This window comes from Oncorhynchus mykiss, chromosome 7, assembly GCF_057628025.1.
Source record: "Oncorhynchus mykiss isolate SJ-2025 chromosome 7, ASM5762802v1, whole genome shotgun sequence".
In the NCBI taxonomy this organism is placed as follows: Eukaryota; Metazoa; Chordata; class Actinopteri; order Salmoniformes; family Salmonidae; genus Oncorhynchus; species Oncorhynchus mykiss.
The window spans coordinates 24,467,695-24,490,026 of record NC_143028.1 but is presented as its reverse complement, the minus strand read 5'-3'; the positions used below and the strand labels follow the sequence as shown (position 1 = coordinate 24,490,026).

At 41.5% G+C, this 22,332-nt stretch overlaps 9 non-coding genes across 9 annotated transcripts; all 9 read left to right on the top strand.

Annotated features, from left to right (window-relative positions):
- Positions 1-1,356: 1,356 nt before the first annotated feature.
- On the top strand, positions 1,357-1,429 carry trnar-ccu (transfer RNA arginine (anticodon CCU)). Its single transcript has one exon. It is a non-coding gene; the product is annotated as a tRNA-Arg (tRNA).
- A 3,108-nt stretch (positions 1,430-4,537) lies between these two features.
- Positions 4,538-4,610, top strand: trnar-ccu (transfer RNA arginine (anticodon CCU)). Its single transcript has one exon. It is a non-coding gene; the product is annotated as a tRNA-Arg (tRNA).
- A 3,386-nt stretch (positions 4,611-7,996) lies between these two features.
- Positions 7,997-8,069, top strand: trnar-ccu (transfer RNA arginine (anticodon CCU)). The gene has a single exon. It is a non-coding gene; the product is annotated as a tRNA-Arg (tRNA).
- A 1,160-nt stretch (positions 8,070-9,229) lies between these two features.
- trnar-ccu (transfer RNA arginine (anticodon CCU)) lies at positions 9,230-9,302 on the top strand. Its single transcript has one exon. It is a non-coding gene; the product is annotated as a tRNA-Arg (tRNA).
- A 1,716-nt stretch (positions 9,303-11,018) lies between these two features.
- On the top strand, positions 11,019-11,091 carry trnar-ccu (transfer RNA arginine (anticodon CCU)). Its single transcript has one exon. It is a non-coding gene; the product is annotated as a tRNA-Arg (tRNA).
- Positions 11,092-13,364: 2,273 nt separating this feature from the next.
- trnar-ccu (transfer RNA arginine (anticodon CCU)) lies at positions 13,365-13,437 on the top strand. The gene has a single exon. It is a non-coding gene; the product is annotated as a tRNA-Arg (tRNA).
- A 2,830-nt stretch (positions 13,438-16,267) lies between these two features.
- Positions 16,268-16,340, top strand: trnar-ccu (transfer RNA arginine (anticodon CCU)). The gene has a single exon. It is a non-coding gene; the product is annotated as a tRNA-Arg (tRNA).
- A 4,219-nt stretch (positions 16,341-20,559) lies between these two features.
- On the top strand, positions 20,560-20,632 carry trnar-ccu (transfer RNA arginine (anticodon CCU)). The gene has a single exon. It is a non-coding gene; the product is annotated as a tRNA-Arg (tRNA).
- Positions 20,633-22,069: 1,437 nt separating this feature from the next.
- Positions 22,070-22,142, top strand: trnar-ccu (transfer RNA arginine (anticodon CCU)). Its single transcript has one exon. It is a non-coding gene; the product is annotated as a tRNA-Arg (tRNA).
- The last annotated feature ends 190 nt before the right edge of the window (positions 22,143-22,332 follow it).

The window sequence follows — 22,332 nt, the reverse complement described above, 5'->3', positions numbered from 1 at the left end:
AATATTTTTTTTAAATGCGTAGTTTCATTCCATGTGTAAGTGCCATTATACATTTTTTTTTACCTCTTCCATCAGTTCGTATTGGTCATATTGATTACAAAGATCCCCAGTGGCCTAAGACACTGGCCTCCTAAGCCATGGATTGTGAGGTTTAGTCTTTGCTGAAGTGGCTGAAAGCAGAGTTGTGCAGCGGATGCGTGCTGGGCCCATAACCCAGAGGTTGATGGATCGAAAACATTTTCTGCTAACCAGCTTTTTATAGCATTCAAGTGCAAACAAATATTTTTTTTAAATGCGTAGTTTCATTCCATGTGTAAGTGCCATTATACATTTTTTTTTACCTCTTCCATCAGTTCGTATTGGTCATATTGATTACAAAGATCCCCAGTGGCCTAAGACACTGGCCTCCTAAGCCATGGATTGTGAGGTTTAGTCTTTGCTGAAGTGGCTGAAAGCAGAGTTGTGCAGCGGATGCGTGCTGGGCCCATAACCCAGAGGTTGATGGATCAAAAACATTTTCTGCTAACCAGCTTTTTATAGCATTTAAGTGCGAACAAATATTTTTTTTAAATGCGTAGTTTCATTCCATGTGTAAGTGCCATTATACATTTTTTTTTACCTCTTCCATCAGTTCGTATTGGTCATATTGATTACAAAGATCCCCAGTGGCCTAAGACACTGGCCTCCTAAGCCATGGATTGTGAGGTTTAGTCTTTGCTGAAGTGGCTGAAAGCAGAGTTGTGCAGCGGATGCGTGCTGGGCCCATAACCCAGAGGTTGATGGATCAAAAACATTTTCTGCTAACCAGCTTTTTATAGCATTTAAGTGCGAACAAATATTTTTTTTAAATGCGTAGTTTCATTCCATGTGTAAGTGCCATTATACATTTTTTTTTACCTCTTCCATCAGTTCGTATTGGTCATATTGATTACAAAGATCCCCAGTGGCCTAAGACACTGGCCTCCTAAGCCATGGATTGTGAGGTTTAGTCTTTGCTGAAGTGGCTGAAAGCAGAGTTGTGCAGCGGATGCGTGCTGGGCCCATAACCCAGAGGTTGATGGATCGAAAACATTTTCTGCTAACCAGCTTTTTATAGCATTCAAGTGCAAACAAATATTTTTTTTAAATGCGTAGTTTCATTCCATGTGTAAGTGCCATTATACATTTTTTTTTACCTCTTCCATCAGTTCGTATTGGTCATATTGATTACAAAGATCCCCAGTGGCCTAAGACACTGGCCTCCTAAGCCATGGATTGTGAGGTTTAGTCTTTGCTGAAGTGGCTGAAAGCAGAGTTGTGCAGCGGATGCGTGCTGGGCCCATAACCAGTTCGTACTGGTTGTGAAAGGTAGACATTGCCCCAGTGGCCTAATGGATAAGGCACTGGCCTCCTAAGCCAGGAATTGTGGGTTCAAGTCCCATCTGGGGTGGTCGGAAACTTTGTGGCCCAGCAGAAGCGTGCTAGGTCCATTACCCAGTGGTCGATGGATCGAAAACATTTTCTGCTAACCATAGCATTTAAGTGCCAAATTTTTTTTTTTTTTAAATGCGTAGTTTCATTCCATGTGTAAGTGCCATTATACATTTTTGTTTACCTCTTCCATCAGTTCGTATTGGTCATATCGATTAGACACTGGCCTCCTAAGCCATGGATTGTGAGGTTTAGTCTTTGCTGAAGTGGCTGAAAGCAGAGTTGTGCAGCGGATGCGTGCTGGGCCCATAACCCAGAGGTTGATGGATCGAAAACATTTTCTGCTAACCAGCTTTTTATAGCATTGAAGTGCAAACAAATATTTTTTTTAAATGCGTAGTTTCATTCCATGTGTAAGTGCCATTATACATTTTTTTTTTACCTCTTCCATCAGTTCGTATTGGTCATATTGATTACAAAGATCCCCAGTGGCCTAAGACACTGGCCTCCTAAGCCATGGATTGTGAGGTTTAGTCTTTGCTGAAGTGGCTGAAAGCAGAGTTGTGCAGCGGATGCGTGCTGGGCCCATAACCCAGAGGTTGATGGATCAAAAACATTTTCTGCTAACCAGCTTTTTATAGCATTTAAGTGCGAACAAATATTTTTTTTAAATGCGTAGTTTCATTCCATGTGTAAGTGCCATTATACATTTTTTTTTACCTCTTCCATCAGTTCGTATTGGTCATATTGATTACAAAGATCCCCAGTGGCCTAAGACACTGGCCTCCTAAGCCATGGATTGTGAGGTTTAGTCTTTGCTGAAGTGGCTGAAAGCAGAGTTGTGCAGCGGATGCGTGCTGGGCCCATAACCCAGAGGTTGATGGATCGAAAACATTTTCTGCTAACCAGCTTTTTATAGCATTCAAGTGCAAACAAATATTTTTTTTAAATGCGTAGTTTCATTCCATGTGTAAGTGCCATTATACATTTTTTTTTACCTCTTCCATCAGTTCGTATTGGTCATATTGATTACAAAGATCCCCAGTGGCCTAAGACACTGGCCTCCTAAGCCATGGATTGTGAGGTTTAGTCTTTGCTGAAGTGGCTGAAAGCAGAGTTGTGCAGCGGATGCGTGCTGGGCCCATAACCCAGAGGTTGATGGATCAAAAACATTTTCTGCTAACCAGCTTTTTATAGCATTTAAGTGCGAACAAATATTTTTTTTAAATGCGTAGTTTCATTCCATGTGTAAGTGCCATTATACATTTTTTTTTACCTCTTCCATCAGTTCGTATTGGTCATATTGATTACAAAGATCCCCAGTGGCCTAAGACACTGGCCTCCTAAGCCATGGATTGTGAGGTTTAGTCTTTGCTGAAGTGGCTGAAAGCAGAGTTGTGCAGCGGATGCGTGCTGGGCCCATAACCCAGAGGTTGATGGATCGAAAACATTTTCTGCTAACCAGCTTTTTATAGCATTCAAGTGCAAACAAATATTTTTTTTAAATGCGTAGTTTCATTCCATGTGTAAGTGCCATTATACATTTTTTTTTTACCTCTTCCATCAGTTCGTATTGGTCATATTGATTACAAAGATCCCCAGTGGCCTAAGACACTGGCCTCCTAAGCCATGGATTGTGAGGTTTAGTCTTTGCTGAAGTGGCTGAAAGCAGAGTTGTGCAGCGGATGCGTGCTGGGCCCATAACCCAGAGGTTGATGGATCAAAAACATTTTCTGCTAACCAGCTTTTTATAGCATTTAAGTGCGAACAAATATTTTTTTTAAATGCGTAGTTTCATTCCATGTGTAAGTGCCATTATACATTTTTTTTTACCTCTTCCATCAGTTCGTATTGGTCATATTGATTACAAAGATCCCCAGTGGCCTAAGACACTGGCCTCCTAAGCCATGGATTGTGAGGTTTAGTCTTTGCTGAAGTGGCTGAAAGCAGAGTTGTGCAGCGGATGCGTGCTGGGCCCATAACCCAGAGGTTGATGGATCGAAAACATTTTCTGCTAACCAGCTTTTTATAGCATTCAAGTGCAAACAAATATTTTTTTTAAATGCGTAGTTTCATTCCATGTGTAAGTGCCATTATACATTTTTTTTTACCTCTTCCATCAGTTCGTATTGGTCATATTGATTACAAAGATCCCCAGTGGCCTAAGACACTGGCCTCCTAAGCCATGGATTGTGAGGTTTAGTCTTTGCTGAAGTGGCTGAAAGCAGAGTTGTGCAGCGGATGCGTGCTGGGCCCATAACCCAGAGGTTGATGGATCAAAAACATTTTCTGCTAACCAGCTTTTTATAGCATTTAAGTGCGAACAAATATTTTTTTTAAATGCGTAGTTTCATTCCATGTGTAAGTGCCATTATACATTTTTTTTTTACCTCTTCCATCAGTTCGTATTGGTCATATTGATTACAAAGATCCCCAGTGGCCTAAGACACTGGCCTCCTAAGCCATGGATTGGGAGGTTTAGTCTTTGCTGAAGTGGCTGAAAGCAGAGTTGTGCAGCGGATGCGTGCTGGGCCCATAACCCAGAGGTTGATGGATCGAAAACATTTTCTGCTAACCAGCTTTTTATAGCATTCAAGTGCAAACAAATATTTTTTTTAAATGCGTAGTTTCATTCCATGTGTAAGTGCCATTATACATTTTTTTTTACCTCTTCCATCAGTTCGTATTGGTCATATTGATTACAAAGATCCCCAGTGGCCTAAGACACTGGCCTCCTAAGCCATGGATTGTGAGGTTTAGTCTTTGCTGAAGTGGCTGAAAGCAGAGTTGTGCAGCGGATGCGTGCTGGGCCCATAACCCAGAGGTTGATGGATCGAAAACATTTTCTGCTAACCAGCTTTTTATAGCATTCAAGTGCAAACAAATATTTTTTTTAAATGCGTAGTTTCATTCCATGTGTAAGTGCCATTATACATTTTTTTTTACCTCTTCCATCAGTTCGTATTGGTCATATTGATTACAAAGATCCCCAGTGGCCTAAGACACTGGCCTCCTAAGCCATGGATTGTGAGGTTTAGTCTTTGCTGAAGTGGCTGAAAGCAGAGTTGTGCAGCGGATGCGTGCTGGGCCCATAACCAGTTCGTACTGGTTGTGAAAGGTAAACATTGCCCCAGTGGCCTAATGGATAAGGCACTGGCCTCCTAAGCCAGGAATTGTGGGTTCAAGTCCCATCTGGGGTGGTCGGAAACTTTGTGGCCCAGCAGAAGCGTGCTAGGTCCATTACCCAGTTGTCGATGGATCGAAAACATTTTCTGCTAACCATAGCATTTAAGTGCCAAATTGTTTTTTTTTTTAAATGCGTAGTTTCATTCCATGTGTAAGTGCCATTATACATTTTTGTTTACCTCTTCCATCAGTTCGTATTGGTCATATCGATTAGACACTGGCCTCCTAAGCCATGGATTGTGAGGTTTAGTCTTTGCTGAAGTGGCTGAAAGCAGAGTTGTGCAGCGGATGCGTGCTGGGCCCATAACCCAGAGGTTGATGGATCGAAAACATTTTCTGCTAACCAGCTTTTTATAGCATTGAAGTGCAAACAAATATTTTTTTTAAATGCGTAGTTTCATTCCATGTGTAAGTGCCATTATACATTTTTTTTTTACCTCTTCCATCAGTTCGTATTGGTCATATTGATTACAAAGATCCCCAGTGGCCTAAGACACTGGCCTCCTAAGCCATGGATTGTGAGGTTTAGTCTTTGCTGAAGTGGCTGAAAGCAGAGTTGTGCAGCGGATGCGTGCTGGGCCCATAACCCAGAGGTTGATGGATCAAAAACATTTTCTGCTAACCAGCTTTTTATAGCATTTAAGTGCGAACAAATATTTTTTTTAAATGCGTAGTTTCATTCCATGTGTAAGTGCCATTATACATTTTTTTTTACCTCTTCCATCAGTTCGTATTGGTCATATTGATTACAAAGATCCCCAGTGGCCTAAGACACTGGCCTCCTAAGCCATGGATTGTGAGGTTTAGTCTTTGCTGAAGTGGCTGAAAGCAGAGTTGTGCAGCGGATGCGTGCTGGGCCCATAACCCAGAGGTTGATGGATCGAAAACATTTTCTGCTAACCAGCTTTTTATAGCATTCAAGTGCAAACAAATATTTTTTTTAAATGCGTAGTTTCATTCCATGTGTAAGTGCCATTATACATTTTTTTTTACCTCTTCCATCAGTTCGTATTGGTCATATTGATTACAAAGATCCCCAGTGGCCTAAGACACTGGCCTCCTAAGCCATGGATTGTGAGGTTTAGTCTTTGCTGAAGTGGCTGAAAGCAGAGTTGTGCAGCGGATGCGTGCTGGGCCCATAACCCAGAGGTTGATGGATCAAAAACATTTTCTGCTAACCAGCTTTTTATAGCATTTAAGTGCGAACAAATATTTTTTTTAAATGCGTAGTTTCATTCCATGTGTAAGTGCCATTATACATTTTTTTTTACCTCTTCCATCAGTTCGTATTGGTCATATTGATTACAAAGATCCCCAGTGGCCTAAGACACTGGCCTCCTAAGCCATGGATTGTGAGGTTTAGTCTTTGCTGAAGTGGCTGAAAGCAGAGTTGTGCAGCGGATGCGTGCTGGGCCCATAACCCAGAGGTTGATGGATCGAAAACATTTTCTGCTAACCAGCTTTTTATAGCATTCAAGTGCAAACAAATATTTTTTTTAAATGCGTAGTTTCATTCCATGTGTAAGTGCCATTATACATTTTTTTTTTACCTCTTCCATCAGTTCGTATTGGTCATATTGATTACAAAGATCCCCAGTGGCCTAAGACACTGGCCTCCTAAGCCATGGATTGTGAGGTTTAGTCTTTGCTGAAGTGGCTGAAAGCAGAGTTGTGCAGCGGATGCGTGCTGGGCCCATAACCCAGAGGTTGATGGATCAAAAACATTTTCTGCTAACCAGCTTTTTATAGCATTTAAGTGCGAACAAATATTTTTTTTAAATGCGTAGTTTCATTCCATGTGTAAGTGCCATTATACATTTTTTTTTACCTCTTCCATCAGTTCGTATTGGTCATATTGATTACAAAGATCCCCAGTGGCCTAAGACACTGGCCTCCTAAGCCATGGATTGTGAGGTTTAGTCTTTGCTGAAGTGGCTGAAAGCAGAGTTGTGCAGCGGATGCGTGCTGGGCCCATAACCCAGAGGTTGATGGATCGAAAACATTTTCTGCTAACCAGCTTTTTATAGCATTCAAGTGCAAACAAATATTTTTTTTAAATGCGTAGTTTCATTCCATGTGTAAGTGCCATTATACATTTTTTTTTACCTCTTCCATCAGTTCGTATTGGTCATATTGATTACAAAGATCCCCAGTGGCCTAAGACACTGGCCTCCTAAGCCATGGATTGTGAGGTTTAGTCTTTGCTGAAGTGGCTGAAAGCAGAGTTGTGCAGCGGATGCGTGCTGGGCCCATAACCCAGAGGTTGATGGATCAAAAACATTTTCTGCTAACCAGCTTTTTATAGCATTTAAGTGCGAACAAATATTTTTTTTAAATGCGTAGTTTCATTCCATGTGTAAGTGCCATTATACATTTTTTTTTTACCTCTTCCATCAGTTCGTATTGGTCATATTGATTACAAAGATCCCCAGTGGCCTAAGACACTGGCCTCCTAAGCCATGGATTGGGAGGTTTAGTCTTTGCTGAAGTGGCTGAAAGCAGAGTTGTGCAGCGGATGCGTGCTGGGCCCATAACCCAGAGGTTGATGGATCGAAAACATTTTCTGCTAACCAGCTTTTTATAGCATTCAAGTGCAAACAAATATTTTTTTTAAATGCGTAGTTTCATTCCATGTGTAAGTGCCATTATACATTTTTTTTTACCTCTTCCATCAGTTCGTATTGGTCATATTGATTACAAAGATCCCCAGTGGCCTAAGACACTGGCCTCCTAAGCCATGGATTGTGAGGTTTAGTCTTTGCTGAAGTGGCTGAAAGCAGAGTTGTGCAGCGGATGCGTGCTGGGCCCATAACCCAGAGGTTGATGGATCAAAAACATTTTCTGCTAACCAGCTTTTTATAGCATTTAAGTGCGAACAAATATTTTTTTAAAATGCGTAGTTTCATTCCATGTGTAAGTGCCATTATACATTTTTTTTTACCTCTTCCATCAGTTCGTATTGGTCATATTGATTACAAAGATCCCCAGTGGCCTAAGACACTGGCCTCCTAAGCCATGGATTGTGAGGTTTAGTCTTTGCTGAAGTGGCTGAAAGCAGAGTTGTGCAGCGGATGCGTGCTGGGCCCATAACCCAGAGGTTGATGGATCGAAAACATTTTCTGCTAACCAGCTTTTTATAGCATTCAAGTGCAAACAAATATTTTTTTTAAATGCGTAGTTTCATTCCATGTGTAAGTGCCATTATACATTTTTTTTTACCTCTTCCATCAGTTCGTATTGGTCATATTGATTACAAAGATCCCCAGTGGCCTAAGACACTGGCCTCCTAAGCCATGGATTGTGAGGTTTAGTCTTTGCTGAAGTGGCTGAAAGCAGAGTTGTGCAGCGGATGCGTGCTGGGCCCATAACCAGTTCGTACTGGTTGTGAAAGGTAGACATTGCCCCAGTGGCCTAATGGATAAGGCACTGGCCTCCTAAGCCAGGAATTGTGGGTTCAAGTCCCATCTGGGGTGGTCGGAAACTTTGTGGCCCAGCAGAAGCGTGCTAGGTCCATTACCCAGTGGTCGATGGATTGAAAACATTTTCTGCTAACCATAGCATTTAAGTGCCAAATTTTTTTTTTTTTTAAATGCGTAGTTTCATTCCATGTGTAAGTGCCATTATACATTTTTGTTTACCTCTTCCATCAGTTCGTATTGGTCATATCGATTAGACACTGGCCTCCTAAGCCATGGATTGTGAGGTTTAGTCTTTGCTGAAGTGGCTGAAAGCAGAGTTGTGCAGCGGATGCGTGCTGGGCCCATAACCCAGAGGTTGATGGATCGAAAACATTTTCTGCTAACCAGCTTTTTATAGCATTGAAGTGCAAACAAATATTTTTTTTAAATGCGTAGTTTCATTCCATGTGTAAGTGCCATTATACATTTTTTTTTTACCTCTTCCATCAGTTCGTATTGGTCATATTGATTACAAAGATCCCCAGTGGCCTAAGACACTGGCCTCCTAAGCCATGGATTGTGAGGTTTAGTCTTTGCTGAAGTGGCTGAAAGCAGAGTTGTGCAGCGGATGCGTGCTGGGCCCATAACCCAGAGGTTGATGGATCAAAAACATTTTCTGCTAACCAGCTTTTTATAGCATTTAAGTGCGAACAAATATTTTTTTTAAATGCGTAGTTTCATTCCATGTGTAAGTGCCATTATACATTTTTTTTTACCTCTTCCATCAGTTCGTATTGGTCATATTGATTACAAAGATCCCCAGTGGCCTAAGACACTGGCCTCCTAAGCCATGGATTGTGAGGTTTAGTCTTTGCTGAAGTGGCTGAAAGCAGAGTTGTGCAGCGGATGCGTGCTGGGCCCATAACCCAGAGGTTGATGGATCGAAAACATTTTCTGCTAACCAGCTTTTTATAGCATTCAAGTGCAAACAAATATTTTTTTTAAATGCGTAGTTTCATTCCATGTGTAAGTGCCATTATACATTTTTTTTTACCTCTTCCATCAGTTCGTATTGGTCATATTGATTACAAAGATCCCCAGTGGCCTAAGACACTGGCCTCCTAAGCCATGGATTGTGAGGTTTAGTCTTTGCTGAAGTGGCTGAAAGCAGAGTTGTGCAGCGGATGCGTGCTGGGCCCATAACCAGTTCGTACTGGTTGTGAAAGGTAGACATTGCCCCAGTGGCCTAATGGATAAGGCACTGGCCTCCTAAGCCAGGAATTGTGGGTTCAAGTCCCATCTGGGGTGGTCGGAAACTTTGTGGCCCAGCAGAAGCGTGCTAGGTCCATTACCCAGTGGTCGATGGATTGAAAACATTTTCTGCTAACCATAGCATTTAAGTGCCAAATTTTTTTTTTTTTTAAATGCGTAGTTTCATTCCATGTGTAAGTGCCATTATACATTTTTGTTTACCTCTTCCATCAGTTCGTATTGGTCATATCGATTAGACACTGGCCTCCTAAGCCATGGATTGTGAGGTTTAGTCTTTGCTGAAGTGGCTGAAAGCAGAGTTGTGCAGCGGATGCGTGCTGGGCCCATAACCCAGAGGTTGATGGATCGAAAACATTTTCTGCTAACCAGCTTTTTATAGCATTGAAGTGCAAACAAATATTTTTTTTAAATGCGTAGTTTCATTCCATGTGTAAGTGCCATTATACATTTTTTTTTTACCTCTTCCATCAGTTCGTATTGGTCATATTGATTACAAAGATCCCCAGTGGCCTAAGACACTGGCCTCCTAAGCCATGGATTGTGAGGTTTAGTCTTTGCTGAAGTGGCTGAAAGCAGAGTTGTGCAGCGGATGCGTGCTGGGCCCATAACCCAGAGGTTGATGGATCAAAAACATTTTCTGCTAACCAGCTTTTTATAGCATTTAAGTGCGAACAAATATTTTTTTTAAATGCGTAGTTTCATTCCATGTGTAAGTGCCATTATACATTTTTTTTTACCTCTTCCATCAGTTCGTATTGGTCATATTGATTACAAAGATCCCCAGTGGCCTAAGACACTGGCCTCCTAAGCCATGGATTGTGAGGTTTAGTCTTTGCTGAAGTGGCTGAAAGCAGAGTTGTGCAGCGGATGCGTGCTGGGCCCATAACCCAGAGGTTGATGGATCGAAAACATTTTCTGCTAACCAGCTTTTTATAGCATTCAAGTGCAAACAAATATTTTTTTTAAATGCGTAGTTTCATTCCATGTGTAAGTGCCATTATACATTTTTTTTTACCTCTTCCATCAGTTCGTATTGGTCATATTGATTACAAAGATCCCCAGTGGCCTAAGACACTGGCCTCCTAAGCCATGGATTGTGAGGTTTAGTCTTTGCTGAAGTGGCTGAAAGCAGAGTTGTGCAGCGGATGCGTGCTGGGCCCATAACCCAGAGGTTGATGGATCAAAAACATTTTCTGCTAACCAGCTTTTTATAGCATTTAAGTGCGAACAAATATTTTTTTTAAATGCGTAGTTTCATTCCATGTGTAAGTGCCATTATACATTTTTTTTTACCTCTTCCATCAGTTCGTATTGGTCATATTGATTACAAAGATCCCCAGTGGCCTAAGACACTGGCCTCCTAAGCCATGGATTGTGAGGTTTAGTCTTTGCTGAAGTGGCTGAAAGCAGAGTTGTGCAGCGGATGCGTGCTGGGCCCATAACCCAGAGGTTGATGGATCGAAAACATTTTCTGCTAACCAGCTTTTTATAGCATTCAAGTGCAAACAAATATTTTTTTTAAATGCGTAGTTTCATTCCATGTGTAAGTGCCATTATACATTTTTTTTTACCTCTTCCATCAGTTCGTATTGGTCATATTGATTACAAAGATCCCCAGTGGCCTAAGACACTGGCCTCCTAAGCCATGGATTGTGAGGTTTAGTCTTTGCTGAAGTGGCTGAAAGCAGAGTTGTGCAGCGGATGCGTGCTGGGCCCATAACCAGTTCGTACTGGTTGTGAAAGGTAGACATTGCCCCAGTGGCCTAATGGATAAGGCACTGGCCTCCTAAGCCAGGAATTGTGGGTTCAAGTCCCATCTGGGGTGGTCGGAAACTTTGTGGCCCAGCAGAAGCGTGCTAGGTCCATTACCCAGTGGTCGATGGATCGAAAACATTTTCTGCTAACCATAGCATTTAAGTGCCAAATTTTTTTTTTTTTTAAATGCGTAGTTTCATTCCATGTGTAAGTGCCATTATACATTTTTGTTTACCTCTTCCATCAGTTCGTATTGGTCATATCGATTAGACACTGGCCTCCTAAGCCATGGATTGTGAGGTTTAGTCTTTGCTGAAGTGGCTGAAAGCAGAGTTGTGCAGCGGATGCATGCTGGGCCCATAACCCAGAGGTTGATGGATCGAAAACATTTTCTGCTAACCAGCTTTTTATAGCATTGAAGTGCAAACAAATATTTTTTTTAAATGCGTAGTTTCATTCCATGTGTAAGTGCCATTATACATTTTTTTTTTACCTCTTCCATCAGTTCGTATTGGTCATATTGATTACAAAGATCCCCAGTGGCCTAAGACACTGGCCTCCTAAGCCATGGATTGTGAGGTTTAGTCTTTGCTGAAGTGGCTGAAAGCAGAGTTGTGCAGCGGATGCGTGCTGGGCCCATAACCCAGAGGTTGATGGATCAAAAACATTTTCTGCTAACCAGCTTTTTATAGCATTTAAGTGCGAACAAATATTTTTTTTAAATGCGTAGTTTCATTCCATGTGTAAGTGCCATTATACATTTTTTTTTACCTCTTCCATCAGTTCGTATTGGTCATATTGATTACAAAGATCCCCAGTGGCCTAAGACACTGGCCTCCTAAGCCATGGATTGTGAGGTTTAGTCTTTGCTGAAGTGGCTGAAAGCAGAGTTGTGCAGCGGATGCGTGCTGGGCCCATAACCCAGAGGTTGATGGATCGAAAACATTTTCTGCTAACCAGCTTTTTATAGCATTCAAGTGCAAACAAATATTTTTTTTAAATGCGTAGTTTCATTCCATGTGTAAGTGCCATTATACATTTTTTTTTTACCTCTTCCATCAGTTCGTATTGGTCATATTGATTACAAAGATCCCCAGTGGCCTAAGACACTGGCCTCCTAAGCCATGGATTGTGAGGTTTAGTCTTTGCTGAAGTGGCTGAAAGCAGAGTTGTGCAGCGGATGCGTGCTGGGCCCATAACCCAGAGGTTGATGGATCAAAAACATTTTCTGCTAACCAGCTTTTTATAGCATTTAAGTGCGAACAAATATTTTTTTTAAATGCGTAGTTTCATTCCATGTGTAAGTGCCATTATACATTTTTTTTTACCTCTTCCATCAGTTCGTATTGGTCATATTGATTACAAAGATCCCCAGTGGCCTAAGACACTGGCCTCCTAAGCCATGGATTGTGAGGTTTAGTCTTTGCTGAAGTGGCTGAAAGCAGAGTTGTGCAGCGGATGCGTGCTGGGCCCATAACCCAGAGGTTGATGGATCGAAAACATTTTCTGCTAACCAGCTTTTTATAGCATTCAAGTGCAAACAAATATTTTTTTTAAATGCGTAGTTTCATTCCATGTGTAAGTGCCATTATACATTTTTTTTTACCTCTTCCATCAGTTCGTATTGGTCATATTGATTACAAAGATCCCCAGTGGCCTAAGACACTGGCCTCCTAAGCCATGGATTGTGAGGTTTAGTCTTTGCTGAAGTGGCTGAAAGCAGAGTTGTGCAGCGGATGCGTGCTGGGCCCATAACCCAGAGGTTGATGGATCAAAAACATTTTCTGCTAACCAGCTTTTTATAGCATTTAAGTGCGAACAAATATTTTTTTTAAATGCGTAGTTTCATTCCATGTGTAAGTGCCATTATACATTTTTTTTTACCTCTTCCATCAGTTCGTATTGGTCATATTGATTACAAAGATCCCCAGTGGCCTAAGACACTGGCCTCCTAAGCCATGGATTGTGAGGTTTAGTCTTTGCTGAAGTGGCTGAAAGCAGAGTTGTGCAGCGGATGCGTGCTGGGCCCATAACCCAGAGGTTGATGGATCGAAAACATTTTCTGCTAACCAGCTTTTTATAGCATTCAAGTGCAAACAAATATTTTTTTTAAATGCGTAGTTTCATTCCATGTGTAAGTGCCATTATACATTTTTTTTTACCTCTTCCATCAGTTCGTATTGGTCATATTGATTACAAAGATCCCCAGTGGCCTAAGACACTGGCCTCCTAAGCCATGGATTGTGAGGTTTAGTCTTTGCTGAAGTGGCTGAAAGCAGAGTTGTGCAGCGGATGCGTGCTGGGCCCATAACCAGTTCGTACTGGTTGTGAAAGGTAGACATTGCCCCAGTGGCCTAATGGATAAGGCACTGGCCTCCTAAGCCAGGAATTGTGGGTTCAAGTCCCATCTGGGGTGGTCGGAAACTTTGTGGCCCAGCAGAAGCGTGCTAGGTCCATTACCCAGTGGTCGATGGATCGAAAACATTTTCTGCTAACCATAGCATTTAAGTGCCAAATTTTTTTTTTTTTAAATGCGTAGTTTCATTCCATGTGTATGTGCCATTATACATTTTTGTTTACCTCTTCCATCAGTTCGTATTGGTCATATCGATTAGACACTGGCCTCCTAAGCCATGGATTGTGAGGTTTAGTCTTTGCTGAAGTGGCTGAAAGCAGAGTTGTGCAGCGGATGCGTGCTGGGCCCATAACCCAGAGGTTGATGGATCGAAAACATTTTCTGCTAACCAGCTTTTTATAGCATTGAAGTGCAAACAAATATTTTTTTTAAATGCGTAGTTTCATTCCATGTGTAAGTGCCATTATACATTTTTTTTTTACCTCTTCCATCAGTTCGTATTGGTCATATTGATTACAAAGATCCCCAGTGGCCTAAGACACTGGCCTCCTAAGCCATGGATTGTGAGGTTTAGTCTTTGCTGAAGTGGCTGAAAGCAGAGTTGTGCAGCGGATGCGTGCTGGGCCCATAACCCAGAGGTTGATGGATCGAAAACATTTTCTGCTAACCAGCTTTTTATAGCATTGAAGTGCAAACAAATATTTTTTTTAAATGCGTAGTTTCATTCCATGTGTAAGTGCCATTATACATTTTTTTTTTACCTCTTCCATCAGTTCGTATTGGTCATATTGATTACAAAGATCCCCAGTGGCCTAAGACACTGGCCTCCTAAGCCATGGATTGTGAGGTTTAGTCTTTGCTGAAGTGGCTGAAAGCAGAGTTGTGCAGCGGATGCGTGCTGGGCCCATAACCCAGAGGTTGATGGATCAAAAACATTTTCTGCTAACCAGCTTTTTATAGCATTTAAGTGCGAACAAATATTTTTTTTAAATGCGTAGTTTCATTCCATGTGTAAGTGCCATTATACATTTTTTTTTACCTCTTCCATCAGTTCGTATTGGTCATATTGATTACAAAGATCCCCAGTGGCCTAAGACACTGGCCTCCTAAGCCATGGATTGTGAGGTTTAGTCTTTGCTGAAGTGGCTGAAAGCAGAGTTGTGCAGCGGATGCGTGCTGGGCCCATAACCCAGAGGTTGATGGATCGAAAACATTTTCTGCTAACCAGCTTTTTATAGCATTCAAGTGCAAACAAATATTTTTTTTAAATGCGTAGTTTCATTCCATGTGTAAGTGCCATTATACATTTTTTTTTTACCTCTTCCATCAGTTCGTATTGGTCATATTGATTACAAAGATCCCCAGTGGCCTAAGACACTGGCCTCCTAAGCCATGGATTGTGAGGTTTAGTCTTTGCTGAAGTGGCTGAAAGCAGAGTTGTGCAGCGGATGCGTGCTGGGCCCATAACCCAGAGGTTGATGGATCGAAAACATTTTCTGCTAACCAGCTTTTTATAGCATTGAAGTGCAAACAAATATTTTTTTTAAATGCGTAGTTTCATTCCATGTGTAAGTGCCATTATACATTTTTTTTTTACCTCTTCCATCAGTTCGTATTGGTCATAATGATTACAAAGATCCCCAGTGGCCTAAGACACTGGCCTCCTAAGCCATGGATTGTGAGGTTTAGTCTTTGCTGAAGTGGCTGAAAGCAGAGTTGTGCAGCGGATGCGTGCTGGGCCCATAACCCAGAGGTTGATGGATCAAAAACATTTTCTGCTAACCAGCTTTTTATAGCATTTAAGTGCGAACAAATATTTTTTTTAAATGCGTAGTTTCATTCCATGTGTAAGTGCCATTATACATTTTTTTTTACCTCTTCCATCAGTTCGTATTGGTCATATTGATTACAAAGATCCCCAGTGGCCTAAGACACTGGCCTCCTAAGCCATGGATTGTGAGGTTTAGTCTTTGCTGAAGTGGCTGAAAGCAGAGTTGTGCAGCGGATGCGTGCTGGGCCCATAACCCAGAGGTTGATGGATCGAAAACATTTTCTGCTAACCAGCTTTTTATAGCATTCAAGTGCAAACAAATATTTTTTTTAAATGCGTAGTTTCATTCCATGTGTAAGTGCCATTATACATTTTTTTTTACCTCTTCCATCAGTTCGTATTGGTCATATTGATTACAAAGATCCCCAGTGGCCTAAGACACTGGCCTCCTAAGCCATGGATTGTGAGGTTTAGTCTTTGCTGAAGTGGCTGAAAGCAGAGTTGTGCAGCGGATGCGTGCTGGGCCCATAACCCAGAGGTTGATGGATCAAAAACATTTTCTGCTAACCAGCTTTTTATAGCATTTAAGTGCGAACAAATATTTTTTTTAAATGCGTAGTTTCATTCCATGTGTAAGTGCCATTATACATTTTTTTTTACCTCTTCCATCAGTTCGTATTGGTCATATTGATTACAAAGATCCCCAGTGGCCTAAGACACTGGCCTCCTAAGCCATGGATTGTGAGGTTTAGTCTTTGCTGAAGTGGCTGAAAGCAGAGTTGTGCAGCGGATGCGTGCTGGGCCCATAACCCAGAGGTTGATGGATCGAAAACATTTTCTGCTAACCAGCTTTTTATAGCATTCAAGTGCAAACAAATATTTTTTTTAAATGCGTAGTTTCATTCCATGTGTAAGTGCCATTATACATTTTTTTTTACCTCTTCCATCAGTTCGTATTGGTCATATTGATTACAAAGATCCCCAGTGGCCTAAGACACTGGCCTCCTAAGCCATGGATTGTGAGGTTTAGTCTTTGCTGAAGTGGCTGAAAGCAGAGTTGTGCAGCGGATGCGTGCTGGGCCCATAACCAGTTCGTACTGGTTGTGAAAGGTAGACATTGCCCCAGTGGCCTAATGGATAAGGCACTGGCCTCCTAAGCCAGGAATTGTGGGTTCAAGTCCCATCTGGGGTGGTCGGAAACTTTGTGGCCCAGCAGAAGTGTGCTAGGTCCATTACCCAGTGGTCGATGGATCGAAAACATTTTCTGCTAACCATAGCATTTAAGTGCCAAATTTTTTTTTTTTTAAATGCGTAGTTTCATTCCATGTGTAAGTGCCATTATACATTTTTGTTTACCTCTTCCATCAGTTCGTATTGGTCATATCGATTAGACACTGGCCTCCTAAGCCATGGATTGTGAGGTTTAGTCTTTGCTGAAGTGGCTGAAAGCAGAGTTGTGCAGCGGATGCGTGCTGGGCCCATAACCCAGAGGTTGATGGATCGAAAACATTTTCTGCTAACCAGCTTTTTATAGCATTGAAGTGCAAACAAATATTTTTTTTAAATGCGTAGTTTCATTCCATGTGTAAGTGCCATTATACATTTTTTTTTTACCTCTTCCATCAGTTCGTATTGGTCATATTGATTACAAAGATCCCCAGTGGCCTAAGACACTGGCCTCCTAAGCCATGGATTGTGAGGTTTAGTCTTTGCTGAAGTGGCTGAAAGCAGAGTTGTGCAGCGGATGCGTGCTGGGCCCATAACCCAGAGGTTGATGGATCGAAAACATTTTCTGCTAACCAGCTTTTTATAGCATTGAAGTGCAAACAAATATTTTTTTTAAATGCGTAGTTTCATTCCATGTGTAAGTGCCATTATACATTTTTTTTTTACCTCTTCCATCAGTTCGTATTGGTCATATTGATTACAAAGATCCCCAGTGGCCTAAGACACTGGCCTCCTAAGCCATGGATTGTGAGGTTTAGTCTTTGCTGAAGTGGCTGAAAGCAGAGTTGTGCAGCGGATGCGTGCTGGGCCCATAACCCAGAGGTTGATGGATCAAAAACATTTTCTGCTAACCAGCTTTTTATAGCATTTAAGTGCGAACAAATATTTTTTTTAAATGCGTAGTTTCATTCCATGTGTAAGTGCCATTATAAATTTTTTTTTACCTCTTCCATCAGTTCGTATTGGTCATATTGATTACAAAGATCCCCAGTGGCCTAAGACACTGGCCTCCTAAGCCATGGATTGTGAGGTTTAGTCTTTGCTGAAGTGGCTGAAAGCAGAGTTGTGCAGCGGATGCGTGCTGGGCCCATAACCCAGAGGTTGATGGATCAAAAACATTTTCTGCTAACCAGCTTTTTATAGCATTTAAGTGCGAACAAATATTTTTTTTAAATGCGTAGTTTCATTCCATGTGTAAGTGCCATTATACATTTTTTTTTACCTCTTCCATCAGTTCGTATTGGTCATATTGATTACAAAGATCCCCAGTGGCCTAAGACACTGGCCTCCTAAGCCATGGATTGTGAGGTTTAGTCTTTGCTGAAGTGGCTGAAAGCAGAGTTGTGCAGCGGATGCGTGCTGGGCCCATAACCCAGAGGTTGATGGATCGAAAACATTTTCTGCTAACCAGCTTTTTATAGCATTCAAGTGCAAACAAATATTTTTTTTAAATGCGTAGTTTCATTCCATGTGTAAGTGCCATTATACATTTTTTTTTACCTCTTCCATCAGTTCGTATTGGTCATATTGATTACAAAGATCCCCAGTGGCCTAAGACACTGGCCTCCTAAGCCATGGATTGTGAGGTTTAGTCTTTGCTGAAGTGGCTGAAAGCAGAGTTGTGCAGCGGATGCGTGCTGGGCCCATAACCCAGAGGTTGATGGATCAAAAACATTTTCTGCTAACCAGCTTTTTATAGCATTTAAGTGCGAACAAATATTTTTTTTAAATGCGTAGTTTCATTCCATGTGTAAGTGCCATTATACATTTTTTTTTACCTCTTCCATCAGTTCGTATTGGTCATATTGATTACAAAGATCCCCAGTGGCCTAAGACACTGGCCTCCTAAGCCATGGATTGTGAGGTTTAGTCTTTGCTGAAGTGGCTGAAAGCAGAGTTGTGCAGCGGATGCGTGCTGGGCCCATAACCCAGAGGTTGATGGATCGAAAACATTTTCTGCTAACCAGCTTTTTATAGCATTCAAGTGCAAACAAATATTTTTTTTAAATGCGTAGTTTCATTCCATGTGTAAGTGCCATTATACATTTTTTTTTACCTCTTCCATCAGTTCGTATTGGTCATATTGATTACAAAGATCCCCAGTGGCCTAAGACACTGGCCTCCTAAGCCATGGATTGTGAGGTTTAGTCTTTGCTGAAGTGGCTGAAAGCAGAGTTGTGCAGCGGATGCGTGCTGGGCCCATAACCCAGAGGTTGATGGATCAAAAACATTTTCTGCTAACCAGCTTTTTATAGCATTTAAGTGCGAACAAATATTTTTTTTAAATGCGTAGTTTCATTCCATGTGTAAGTGCCATTATACATTTTTTTTTTACCTCTTCCATCAGTTCGTATTGGTCATATTGATTACAAAGATCCCCAGTGGCCTAAGACACTGGCCTCCTAAGCCATGGATTGTGAGGTTTAGTCTTTGCTGAAGTGGCTGAAAGCAGAGTTGTGCAGCGGATGCGTGCTGGGCCCATAACCCAGAGGTTGATGGATCAAAAACATTTTCTGCTAACCAGCTTTTTATAGCATTTAAGTGCGAACAAATATTTTTTTTAAATGCGTAGTTTCATTCCATGTGTAAGTGCCATTATACATTTTTTTTTACCTCTTCCATCAGTTCGTATTGGTCATATTGATTACAAAGATCCCCAGTGGCCTAAGACACTGGCCTCCTAAGCCATGGATTGTGAGGTTTAGTCTTTGCTGAAGTGGCTGAAAGCAGAGTTGTGCAGCGGATGCGTGCTGGGCCCATAACCCAGAGGTTGATGGATCGAAAACATTTTCTGCTAACCAGCTTTTTATAGCATTCAAGTGCAAACAAATATTTTTTTTAAATGCGTAGTTTCATTCCATGTGTAAGTGCCATTATACATTTTTTTTTACCTCTTCCATCAGTTCGTATTGGTCATATTGATTACAAAGATCCCCAGTGGCCTAAGACACTGGCCTCCTAAGCCATGGATTGTGAGGTTTAGTCTTTGCTGAAGTGGCTGAAAGCAGAGTTGTGCAGCGGATGCGTGCTGGGCCCATAACCCAGAGGTTGATGGATCAAAAACATTTTCTGCTAACCAGCTTTTTATAGCATTTAAGTGCGAACAAATATTTTTTTTAAATGCGTAGTTTCATTCCATGTGTAAGTGCCATTATACATTTTTTTTTACCTCTTCCATCAGTTCGTATTGGTCATATTGATTACAAAGATCCCCAGTGGCCTAAGACACTGGCCTCCTAAGCCATGGATTGTGAGGTTTAGTCTTTGCTGAAGTGGCTGAAAGCAGAGTTGTGCAGCGGATGCGTGCTGGGCCCATAACCCAGAGGTTGATGGATCGAAAACATTTTCTGCTAACCAGCTTTTTATAGCATTCAAGTGCAAACAAATATTTTTTTTAAATGCGTAGTTTCATTCCATGTGTAAGTGCCATTATACATTTTTTTTTACCTCTTCCATCAGTTCGTATTGGTCATATTGATTACAAAGATCCCCAGTGGCCTAAGACACTGGCCTCCTAAGCCATGGATTGTGAGGTTTAGTCTTTGCTGAAGTGGCTGAAAGCAGAGTTGTGCAGCGGATGCGTGCTGGGCCCATAACCCAGAGGTTGATGGATCGAAAACATTTTCTGCTAACCAGCTTTTTATAGCATTTAAGTGCGAACAAATATTTTTTAAAAATGCGTAGTTTCATTCCATGTGTAAGTGCCATTATACATTTTTTTTTACCTCTTCCATCAGTTCGTATTGGTCATATTGATTACAAAGATCCCCAGTGGCCTAAGACACTGGCCTCCTAAGCCATGGATTGTGAGGTTTAGTCTTTGCTGAAGTGGCTGAAAGCAGAGTTGTGCAGCGGATGCGTGCTGGGCCCATAACCCAGAGGTTGATGGATCAAAAACATTTTCTGCTAACCAGCTTTTTATAGCATTTAAGTGCGAACAAATATTTTTTTAAAATGCGTAGTTTCATTCCATGTGTAAGTGCCATTATACATTTTTTTTTACCTCTTCCATCAGTTCGTATTGGTCATATTGATTACAAAGATCCCCAGTGGCCTAAGACACTGGCCTCCTAAGCCATGGATTGTGAGGTTTAGTCTTTGCTGAAGTGGCTGAAAGCAGAGTTGTGCAGCGGATGCGTGCTGGGCCCATAACCAGTTCGTACTGGTTGTGAAAGATAGACATTGCCCCAGTGGCCTAATGGATAAGGCACTGGCCTCCTAAGCCAGGAATTGTGGGTTCAAGTCCCATCTGGGGTGGTCGGAAACATTGTGGCCCAGCAGAAGCGTGCTAGGTCCATTACCCAGTGGTCGATGGATCGAAAACATTTTCTGCAAACCATAGCATTTAAGTGCCAAATTTTTTTTTTTTTTAAATGCGTAGTTTCATTCCATGTGTAAGTGCCATTATACATTTTTGTTTACCTCTTCCATCAGTTCGTATTGGTCATATCGATTAGACACTGGCCTCCTAAGCCATGGATTGTGAGGTTTAGTCTTTGCTGAAGTGGCTGAAAGCAGAGTTGTGCAGCGGATGCGTGCTGGGCCCATAACCCAGAGGTTGATGGATCGAAAACATTTTCTGCTAACCAGCTTTTTATAGCATTCAAGTGCAAACAAATATTTTTTTTAAATGCGTAGTTTCATTCCATGTGTAAGTGCCATTATACATTTTTTTTTACCTCTTCCATCAGTTCGTATTGGTCATATTGATTACAAAGATCCCCAGTGGCCTAAGACACTGGCCTCCTAAGCCATGGATTGTGAGGTTTAGTCTTTGCTGAAGTGGCTGAAAGCAGAGTTGTGCAGCGGATGCGTGCTGGGCCCATAACCCAGAGGTTGATGGATCAAAAACATTTTCTGCTAACCAGCTTTTTATAGCATTTAAGTGCGAACAAATATTTTTTTTAAATGCGTAGTTTCATTCCATGTGTAAGTGCCATTATACATTTTTTGTTACCTCTTCCATCAGTTCGTATTGGTCATATTGATTACAAAGATCCCCAGTGGCCTAAGACACTGGCCTCCTAAGCCATGGATTGTGAGGTTTAGTCTTTGCTGAAGTGGCTGAAAGCAGAGTTGTGCAGCGGATGCGTGCTGGGCCCATAACCCAGAGGTTGATGGATCGAAAACATTTTCTGCTAACCAGCTTTTTATAGCATTCAAGTGCAAACAAATGTTTTTTTTAAATGCGTAGTTTCATTCCATGTGTAAGTGCCATTATACATTTTTTTTTACCTCTTCCATCAGTTCGTATTGGTCATATTGATTACAAAGATCCCCAGTGGCCTAAGACACTGGCCTCCTAAGCCATGGATTTTGAGGTTTAGTCTTTGCTGAAGTGGCTGAAAGCAGAGTTGTGCAGCGGATGCGTGCTGGGCCCATAACCCAGAGGTTGATGGATCAAAAACATTTTCTGCTAACCAGCTTTTTATAGCATTTAAGTGCGAACAAATATTTTTTTAAAATGCGTAGTTTCATTCCATGTGTAAGTGCCATTATACATTTTTTTTTACCTCTTCCATCAGTTCGTATTGGTCATATTGATTACAAAGATCCCCAGTGGCCTAAGACACTGGCCTCCTAAGCCATGGATTGTGAGGTTTAGTCTTTGCTGAAGTGGCTGAAAGCAGAGTTGTGCAGCGGATGCGTGCTGGGCCCATAACCAGTTCGTACTGGTTGTGAAAGGTAGACATTGCCCCAGTGGCCTAATGGATAAGGCACTGGCCTCCTAAGCCAGGAATTGTGGGTTCAAGTCCCATCTGGGGTGGTCGGAAACATTGTGGCCCAGCAGAAGCGTGCTAGGTCCATTACCCAGTGGTCGATGGATCGAAAAAATTTTCTGCTAACCATAGCATTTAAGTGCCAAATTTTTTATTTTTTTAAATGCGTAGTTTCATTCCATGTGTAAGTGCCATTATACATTTTTGTTTACCTCTTCCATCAGTTCGTATTGGTCA